We start from the raw sequence: 11,085 nt of genomic DNA, 5'->3' as shown, positions 1-11,085 counted from the left end.
CCCAACATCTTCAGTACTTTCTCTTCTTTCGTGGCACATTGCTCTTGCAACATGCTTTGGGGCACTAATTTTTCCAGTTCTTTTGGCCACCTAATTTCCCCAAAGATACTGCCTGCATCAGACACCTGAGGCTTACATCAGATGCCTCTGGGTATTGCTTGCTAGGTGCACCAGGGTTCATGTGGGAGGGATGTTCAGGAGGTAGAACTCTGAAGATGAGCTCCCAGAGGTTATCTGCCATCTTGTTAGCTTAATGAGTCTCATGACTATTCAAAAAATTCATTTGCCAGATTCCAAAACTTTCCCTCATTTTTCTAGCCATTAATTATTTCTGTGATTTGCTCATTATTGTGCCTCTGTCCTGTGTGGCCCTCTAACTGTTCCCAGAGGGGGTTAGAAGTGCTTGCTCTGTGTGCAGGCATCTGCAACCTTCCAGGGCTGGAATCCAAAAATCTCACCATGAAGACCAGTGTTGAAAATATTTTCCCTTAAGCTCCTCTCCAGAAGTTTGATAGTTTCAGGCCTTACTTTTATGTCACTTATCCATTTCAAGATGATTATACATGTGATGTAAGAAAAGGAGCCAGTTTCATCCTTTCACTTGTGGATATTCCTTTTTACTCAGCAATGTCTGGAAGAGACTCCTCTTTGTCAATGTGTCTTCTTGGTGCCCTTGTTGAGATTCTTTCTACCTGACCACATATATTTGGATGATTTCTTAGCTCTCTGTTCCATTTATTTAGGTTCCTAGTTTTGTGCCTGTGTTATACTGTAGATTGTTATGGCTTTGTAAAAATATCTTAAATTAGAAAGTGTAATGCCTCTGACTTTGTTTTTCTTTCTCAGTGTCGCTATGAACATTTCAAATTTTTGTGGCTCCAAAAAATTTTTTTCCATTTTTTTTGTGAAGAATGTTTCTGAGATTTAATAAAGACACCATCAAATCTACATTTATTCGGGTAGCATGGATATTTTAACCGTATAAATTCCATATAATAACAATGAACATATGGTATATTTCCATTTGTTTATGCATTCTTTACTTTTTTTCACCAATGCTTAGTTTTGAGTGTACAAATCTTTCACTTCCTTGCTTAATTGATTTCTACAGTTATTTTTATGCAATCAAATGTGTGGTTATTCTCTTGATTTCCTTTTGTCCTAGGTAATTATTTGTGTAGAGAAGTACTACTGACTTTTGTATGTTGATTTTTCCAATTTTTAAAAATTAATTAATTAATTTGTTCTAATTTGTTATACATAACAGCAGAATGCATTTCGGTTCATAGTATACAAAAGGAGCAAAATTCTTCATTTCTTTGGTGGTACACAAAGTAGAGTCACACCATTCATGTCTTCATACATGTACCTAGGATAATGATGTCCATCTCATTCCACCATGGTATGTTGATTTTGTATCATGCTACTTTCCTGAATTTATTTATTAGTTCTAAATTTTTTGGTGCCTTTGAAATGTTCTACATATAAATTATGATATCCACAAATAGAAATCATTTTATATCTTTCTTTTTGATTGGGATGACTTTTATTCCTTTTTCTTTTCTGATACTTCTTCCTAGTACTACCAGTACTCTGGGAGGTAGAGCTGTGAGAGTGGGATTCCCTTTGTTCTAGTGCAGTATCCAGCCTTATGTTAAAGTCTTTAATACAGTTGAGTTGGTACATCAAGGAAGTGCTGGGAATTTTCAGTACTATTCTGCATGTAGAAATCTGGTTGTCCATTTACCACTCTCAGTCCTCATACTAATATTTCAGAACTTGTTTGTATTATAACTGCATTTTAAAAGGGGTTTTTGTTTGTTTGTTTGTTTGTTTTTTTAGTGGTGCTGGGGATTGAACCAAGGGCCTTGTGCGTGTAAGGTAAATATTTAATCTACTGAGGTATATCCCTAGTACCTGAAAGAAAAAAAAAAGTTTTGAATGCCATCATGCATTTCAATTTCTATTAATACAAATGTGTCTTTTTACATATTTCAACATGTATAAACTTCTTCTGTTTTTTTATGATGTTCATTCACTTTAGGCTTGTGAAGCCCTGATGTCCTCTTTATCTATTTCCTTATGATATATGTCTTCTCTCAAATAAGACCAAAGAATATTTTATATTTTAAAATAACATATTAATCCAATTGTTTATAAGGTGTTTTAAATATACTTTTATATATTAGGATTGTGTTTGACTTTATATTATTTATTCTTCCTTTGTGTGTGCATTTTTTTGTGCCTTATAGTTTTGTGTTCTAGTGGGACACATTGTTACATATTCACACATGCACACACTATAACAATATAATTGGCCAGTATCATTCCTCAGTACTTCCCTTTTTCCTCCCCTCCTTCCTCCCCGTGCAAACTTTACTCTACTGATCTCATTTCTATTTTTGGAAACTCCCCATCTTTTCTTTCTTTTTTCAGTCTACTTCCACTTATACACTTGACCTTCTGAGTTTGACTTATTTTCCTTAACATAATGATCTCAAGTTTCATTCATTTTCCTGCAAATTACACAATTTCATTGTTCTTAGTGGCTGAGTAAAACATCATTGTATACATACAACACATTTTCTTTATCCATTCTTCCATGGATGGACACCTAGGCTGGTTCTATAGTTGGAAGCTGTGTTGAATCGTGCTGCTATAAACATGGGTCTGCATGTATCCCTGTAGTCTGATGACTTTAATTCTTTATGAATAGTGGGGAGTGGTATAGCTGGGTCAAATGGTGGCTCCATGCCCAGTCTTTCATGGAACCTCCATACTGACTCCCATAGTTGTTATACTAATTTACAGTCCCACCAACAGTATAAAAGTGTTCCTTTCCTCACTTCCTCTCCAACATTTATTATTATTTGAACTCTGCATTATTCCTCTGTGTATCTCACCTACAGGAATGTCTTTAGGTCACTTGAACATCTCTCTCTGGTTTCTGAATGCTCAAGTCTTCAACTGATTATGTGTGGAATACCTTTCCATTCATCCGTGACTACTGTGATTTCTTCCTGTAGTGTTTAGTAATTTTCTGTACAGGAGCCTGTCACCTCCTTATCCAAGTTAATTCCTGAATTTTTTTTCTCATGTCCTTGATTAATAGAGTTGCTTCCTTGTGGTCCATTTACAGACCTCACCTAAGTGGTTTGAAGCCCAGGTGTACCTACCACCTTTGGCCTGAGTGAAGTGAGCCTTTCTCATGTCCCTGTGGAGATGAGGAAGCTGGTTTCCCATCTCACTGAGCACAAATCCAACACCCCTGCAGCTGCTGGCCAGCTGGCTAGCACCACAGTGAAGTATACAAGTGCCCCCTTTGCTGAGTTTTCTTTACATTAGGCAGTTCCCTGAGAAAGACTATAAATAATGCCTGTGGACCTTGATGAAGGCAGAGTCCCATGGTTTCTCTCCCCAAACTTAACTCTTTTTCCCTGTCACCTCCAACTCTCAGTTGTCACCTCTGACACATCTGGGACATGAGCGTAGGAGAGCAGTACATTTCTTCTGTGTAGTGCGCTGGGCTTTTTTTTAAATTGGTTATTCAAAACATCACAAAGCTCTTGACATATCATATTTCATACATTCGATTCAAGTGGGTTATGAACTCCCTTTTTTACCCCAAATACAGATTGCAGAATCACTTCGATTACACATCCACATTTTTACATAATGCCATATTAGTAACTGTTGTATTCTGCTACCTTTCCTATCCTCTACTATCCCCCCTCCCCTCCCCTCCCCTCCCCTCCCATCTTCTCTCTCTACCCCATCTGTTGTAATTTAATTCTTTCCCTTGTTTTTTTCCCCATTCCCCTCACAACCTCTTATATGTAATTTTGTATAACAATGAGGGTCTCCTTCCATTTCCATGCAATTTCCCTTTTCTCTCCCTTTCCCTCCCACCTCATGTCTCTGTTTAAAGTTGATCTTTTCCTCCTGCTCTTCCTCCCTGCTCTGTTCTTAGTTGCTCTCATTATATCAAAGAAGACATTTGGCATTTGTTTTTTAGGGATTGGCTAGCTTCACTTAGCATAATCTGCTCTAATGCCATCCATTTCCCTACAAATTCCATGATTTTGTTATTTTTTAGTGCTGGTTAATACTCCATTGTGTATAAATGCCACATTTTTTTATCCATTCATCTATTGAAGGGCATTTGGGTTGGTTCCACAGTCTAGCTATTGTGAATTGTGCTGCTGTGAACATCGATGTGGCAGTATCCCTGTAGTATGCTCTTTTAAGGTCTTCACGGAATAGTCTGAGAAGGGCAATAGCTGGGTCAAATGGTGGTTCCATTCCCGGCTTTCCCAGGAATCTCCATACTGCTTTCCAAATTGGCCGCACCAATTTGCAGTCCCACCAGCAATGTACAAGAGTACCCTTTTCCCCACATCCTCTCCAGCACTTGTTGTTGTTTGCCTTCCTAATGGCTGTTAATCTTACTGGAGTGAGATGGTATCTTAGGGTGGTTTTGATTTGCATTTCTCTGACTGCTAGCGATAGTGAGCATTTTTTCATGTACTTGTTGATTGATTGTATGTCCTCTTCTGAGAAGTGTCTGTTCAGGTCCTTGGCCCATTTGTTGATTGGGTTATTTGTTATCTTATTGTTTAATTTTTTGAGTTCTTTGTATACTCTGGATATTAGGGCTCTATCTGAAGTGTGAGGAGTAAAAATTTGTTCCCAGGATGTAGGCTCCCTATTTACCTCTCTTATTGTTTCTCTTGCTGAGAAAAAACTTTTTAGTTTGAGTGATTTGTTGATTCTAGTTATTTGTTGATTCTAGTTATTAACTCTTGTGCTATGGGTGTCCTATTAAGGAATTTGGAGCCCGACCCCAGAATATGTAGATCGGCCAACTTTTTCTTCTATCAGGCACAGAGTTGCTGATTTGATATCAAGCTTTTGATCCATTTTGAGTTAACTTTTGTGCATGGCGAGAGAAAGGGGTTCAGATTCATTTTGTTGCATATGGATTTCCAGTTTTCCCAGCACCATTTGTTGAAGATGCTATCCTTCCTCCATTGCGTGCTTTCAGTCCCTTTATCAAATATAAGAAAGTTGTAATTTTGTGGATTGGTCTCTGTGCCCTCTATTCTGTATCATTGGTCCACCCACCTGTTTTGGTACCAGTACCATGCTGTTTTTGTTACTATTGCTCTGTAGTACAGTTTGAAATCTAGTATTGCTATACCGCCTGATTCACACTTCCTGCTTAGAATTGCTTTTGCTATTCTGGGTCTTTTGTTTTTCCATATGAATTTCATGATTGCTTTCTCTATTTCTACAAGAAATGCCATTGGGATTTTGATTGGCATTGCATTAAACCTATAGAGAACTTTGGGTAACATCGCCATTTTGATGGTGTTAGTTCTGCCTATCCATGAACAGGGCATATTTTTCCATCTTCTAAGGTCTTCTTCTATGTCTTTCTTTAGGGTTCTGTAGTTTTCATTGTATAAATCTTTCACCTCTTTTGTTAGGTTGATTCCCAAGTATCTTATTTTTTTTGAGGATATTTTGAATGGGATGTTTTTCCTTATTTCCATTTCAGAAGTTTTGTCACTGATATACAGAAATGCCTTTGATTTATGCGTGTTGATTTTATATCCTGACACTTTGCTGAATTCATTTATTAGCTCTGGTAGTTTCTTTATAGACCGTTTTGGGTCTTCTTGGTATAGAATCATGTCTATCCAAATAGTGATAATTTAAGTTCTTCTTTTCCTATTTTTATGCCTTTAATATCTTTTGTCTGTCTAATTGCTCTGGTCAGTGTTTTGAGAACTATATTGAATAGAAGTGGTGAGAGAGGGCATCCCTGTCTTGTTCCAGATTTTAGAGGGAATGCCTTCAGTTTTTCTCCAGAATGATGCTAGCCTGAGGCTTAACATATATAGCTTTTACAATGTTGAGGTAAGTTCCTGTTATCCCCAGTTTTTCTGGTGTTTTGAACATAAAGGGATGCTGAACTTTGTCGAATGCTTTTTCTGCATCTATGGAGATGATCATGTGGTTCTTATGGTTAAGTCTATTGATGTGGTGAATAACATTTATTGATTTCTGTATATTGAAACAGCCTTGCATCCTGGGGATGAATCCTACTTGATCATGGTGCACAATTATTTTGATATGCTTTTGTATTCCATTCACCAGGATTTTATTGAGGATTTTTGCATCTAAGTTCATTAGAGATATTCGTCTCTAGTTTTCTTTCTTTGAAGTGTCTTTGTCTGATTTCGGGATCAGGGTGATGTTGGCCTCATAGAATGAATTTGGAAGATCTCCTTCTTTTTCTATTTCTTGAAATAACTTGAAAAGTATTGGTATTAATTGGTATTAATTCTTCTTTGAAGGTTTTGTAAAACTCTGCTGTATATCCATCTGGTCCAGGGCTTTTCTTAGTTGGTAGTCTTTTGATGGCTTCTTCTATTTCCTCCTTTGTTATTGGTCTGTTTAAATTGTGTGTATCTTCCTGACTCAATCTGGACAAATCATATGACTTTAGAAATTTATCTATATCTTGGATATCTTCTATTTTATTGGAATATATGGTTTCAAAATAATTTCTAATTATCATCTGTATTTCTGTAGTGTCTCTTGTGATATTGCCTTTTTCATCCTGTATGTTAGTAATTTAAGCTCTCTCTCTTCTTCTTTTCGTTTGCATGGCTAAGGGTCTGTCAATCTTATTTATTTTTTCAAAGAACCATCTTTTAGTTTTATCAATTTTTTCAATGTTTTTTTTTTGTTTCAATTTCGTTGATTTCTGCTCTGATTTTAATTATTCCTTGCCTTCTACTACATTTGTTGTTGTTTTGCTCTTCCTTTTCTAGGGTTTTGAGATGAAGTGTGAGTTCATTTATTTGTTGTTGTTTTTTTCTTTTTTTTGAGGAATGAACTCCAGGAAATGAATTTCCCTCTTAAAACTGCTTTCATTGTGTCCCATAGATTCCGATATGTTGTGTCTGTATTTTCATGTATCTCCAAGAATTTTTTTATTTCCTCCTTTATGTCTTCTGTAACCCATTGATCATTCAGTAATATATTGTTCATTTTCCAGGTGATGCAGGATTTTTCCTTTCTTCTTTTATCATTGATTTCCAGTTTCATTCCATTATGATCAGATAAGATGCAGGGTATTATCTCCACACCTTTATATTTACTAAGAATCCCTATGGCATAATATATTGTCTATCTTTGAGAAGGATCCATGTGCTGCTGAGAAGAACGTGTATCCACTTGATGATGGTTGATATATTCTATATATGTTGGTTATGTCTAGGTTATTGATGGTTTTATTGAGTTCTATAGTTTCTTTATTCAGCTTTTGTCAGGAGGATCTGTCCCATGGAGAGAGAGATGTGTTTAAGTCACCCATAATTATTGTGTTGTGGTCTATTTGACTCTTGAACTTGAGGAGAGTTTGTTTTATGAATGTCACAGCACCATTGTTTGGTGCATACATATTGATAATTGTTATGTCTTGTTGGTGGATGGTTCCTTTTAACAGTATATAGTGGCCTTCTTCATCCCTTTTGATAATCTTAGGTTTGAAGTTGATTTTATTCGATATGAGTATGGCCACTCCTGCTTGCTTCCGAGGACCATGTGAGTGATATGATTTTTCCCAACCTTTCACCTTCAGCCTGTGTATGTCTTTTCCTATCATATGAGTCTCCTGAAGGCAGCATATTTTTCGATTTGTTTTTTTTAAACCAGGTTACTAGCCTATGTCTCTTGATTGGTGAATTTAAGCCATTAACGTTTAAGTTTACTATTGATATATGGTTAGTACTTCCCATCAGGCTTGTTTATTTATTTATTTTAATATGGCTAGTTTTTCCTTTTTGGTTATTTTTTTTCCTTCCCTTTACTGAGTTTCCTCCCACTGTTAGTTTTGGGTGCTGTTTTTCAATTCCTCTTCTTGTAGTGTTTTGCTCAAGATGCCTTGCAGTGCTGGTTTTCTGGCTGTGAATTCTTTTACCTTTTGTTTATCATGAAATATTTTAATTTCATTATCAAATCTGAAGCTTAATTTTGCTGGATACAGTATTCTTGGTAGGAATCCATTATTTTTCAGCATTTGAAATATGTTGTTCCAGGATCTTCTCGCTTTCAACGTCTGTGATGAAAAATAAGCTGTTAACCTAATTGGTTTACCCCTGAATGTAATCTGCCTCCTTTCTCTCATAGCTTTTAATATTCTTTCCTTGTTCTGTACATTGGATATCTTCATAATTATGTGTCTTGGAGTTGGTCTATTATGGTTTTGAATTTTTGAGGTCCTGTAGGCTTGATTTGGCAATCCATTCCATCTTTCATATCTGGGAAGTTTTCTAGGATTATTTCATTCAATAGATTGTTCATTCCTTTGGTTTGAACCTCTATGCCTTCTTCTATGCCAATGACTCTCAAGTGTGTTTTTTTATGATATCCCATATCTCTTGGATAGATTTCTCATGAGCTTTAGCATCCTTTATGTGTTGACTATATTCTTTTCAAGTTGATAAACTTTGTCTTCATCATCTGATGATCTGGCTTCTACTTGATCTAGTCTATTTGTAATATTCTCGTTTGAATTTTTAATTTAGTTTATGGTTTCCTGCATTTCTAGGATAACTGTTTGATTTTTTAAAAATCTCTATTTCCTGCTAGAGCTCATTCTTTGCCATTTGAATTTGCTTATTTAATTCATTTCAAAATATACTTCTTTGTTTGAACTTGCTGTCTAATGTCTTCTCTAAGATTCCTTTCCATCTGAGTTAGGTATGCCTTGAGTTCTTTCTCTGTCCATTTTTCTGATGCCTCTAGGTTCTCCTGTGTATTTAAGTTGTCTTGCATTGTTTGTAATCACTTTTTCCCTTGTTTTTTCATGGTGTTCAAGTTACTTTCCAGCTCTGTTTGACTGCTGTGTTTCTGTTTTCTCCTTTAAATTTGTTTTGTTTTTTATAATTCCACTATTTCTCCTTTGTGTTAGGAGACAATGTTTAGAGATGTTGGATTTAATTGTGATTTAAGGTAAATTCATTAGTTTCATTAAAGGCCTTCAGATTTTGATGGCATATAGATAATTGAGGTTTGGACTTAGGATTTTATGTTAAGGTCAGGCAATTTGATGGTATGGAGGTTAGTATATGTTAGCTTCTTTGGGGGGGTTGCTCAAATGCAGGTGAATATTAACAATAGAATAGACAGGAGAACTTGGGGGGGGGGTTAAGGGCTTAGGTGGACTATAGACCTATTCCTAGTATTCATCTATTTGCATTTAGTAAGTTATATGTAATCTGGGTGTTCATGCTTAAGAGGAAAGATGGGGAAAAGGTAAGGACACAAACCAAGAAAGAGAGAGGGAGAGAAGAAAGAAAGAGAAAAGAATAGAAAAGAAAAGAAAAGAAATGAAAAAAATAATAATATAAAATGCAGTAAAATAAAAATTACAATTGAAAAAAATTACAATTAAAAAAATAATTAACAACAAAAAATTTAAAATTAAAAAATTAAAGAATTAAAAAAATGAGAAAAGGAAAGAAAAAAGGCACTGTTAGGCTTCTATTTTCTTTGCTTCCAGTAGGTCATGCTGTGCCTTCCAGGCCAAGATTTTGCCCTCTGGCTGTAGGATACAGTCCGTGTGAGGCTGCTTCCTCCTCCCTCCCCTGCTGTCTCTCAACCTGTTAGCTTCGGTTTATTCCTGGCCTCTCATCCCCTGGCTTCTCCTGCTAGCCAAGTCTTCCCCAGTGTGATGCCTCTCGGCAGTTCAAACTATACTCTGGGCCTGCAGTTTGCTGGGTGTGGAGGGTGGCTATTGGGAACTGGCACCTTATTGTTTAGATTTCTTCAGCATGCCCCTCCCCCAGAGCTGGCAAGACAGGTTTTGTTTTTGCCACTGATGGGAGGGGGAGTTGGAGGTCAGGTGCCTTTACCTTTCCCTACGTCTCTATTCAGGCTTGTTCTTGTAATCCCTCCCCCAGAAAGCCAGGGGGAGATTTTATGCGAATTCCCCGCTGTATGGGTGATGGGCTGAATAACACACACCTGTTCTATTGCTGCAATCTGTTGGAAACTGGTGATGGTGATGTCAGCTCTCCAAGATGGTGGCCATGGCTTCCTTGGTGGACTGTCCAGTGTCGGGACGTAACAGGACCACTTCCTTCCCCGTCTCAAACCCTGAACTCAGCCCGGAGCTCAGTGAGGGCACAGCTGGAGGGACTCCACAGAATCCGCAGCACCATTTTTCTCTGCATTGCTGGCTGTTTCTCTGCGCCCCACCATCTCTAGCCGTGGGTCGGGTCACGGATCAATCAGCCTGGATCTCTGGGCGCACAGTTCACTTGTGTTTGAGACCCAGTAACTGGTCCTCGGTGATGGAAATCCTTCCTCTAGGTTTCGGTGCACCCAAATTTTTCTGGAAATTCCTAACAAGATAGATTTTGGTCGTTCTAACTTGTTATTCACCTGGCAGTGACTCGGTACATGGGGGTGATGCACTCTATTCGACGCCATCTTGGTATCCCAGTGCGCTGGGCTTTCACTTCCTTCTCTGCCCTCTGTCTGACACACCTGAACCTGATGTTCCCCAGTCAGAGCTCCTCCAGGGAGTGCCCACCTTGGCCTCTTGCCACTGTCAAGAGAGAGACCTCAAATCCATATTGGAAGGAAATCTGAGCAAAAGACAATCCTGTTTATTCTTTTTGTTGCTACTATCAATGGAATTGTTTTCTTTATCTCTTCCAGTTGCTCATGGTTATGTTATAGACATCACCGTCTTATTTCTATGGTTTTGTATTCTGCATCTTAGCTGCACTCATTTATTAATTATAGCAGTTTATTGGGAAAACTTCATGATTTTTTTAAACAGATAAGATAATGCTATTGGTAAATGAAGATAATTTTGTCAGTTATTTTGTTAGATGTCTTTTATTTATTTTTATTTAGTTCATTATTCTGGCTGTGACATACAGTTCTTCATTAAATGAAAGTAGTGAAAGTAGGAAATTTTTCTTGTTCTGATATTAAAAGGAAACTTTCAGACATTCATCATTGGTCATTGTCTTTGCTTTGAGATTTACTGTAAGACTC

Source organism: Urocitellus parryii, chromosome 1 (assembly GCF_045843805.1).
Source record: "Urocitellus parryii isolate mUroPar1 chromosome 1, mUroPar1.hap1, whole genome shotgun sequence".
Lineage (NCBI taxonomy): Eukaryota > Metazoa > Chordata > Mammalia > Rodentia > Sciuridae > Urocitellus > Urocitellus parryii.
This window is presented reverse-complemented; position numbering follows the sequence as displayed.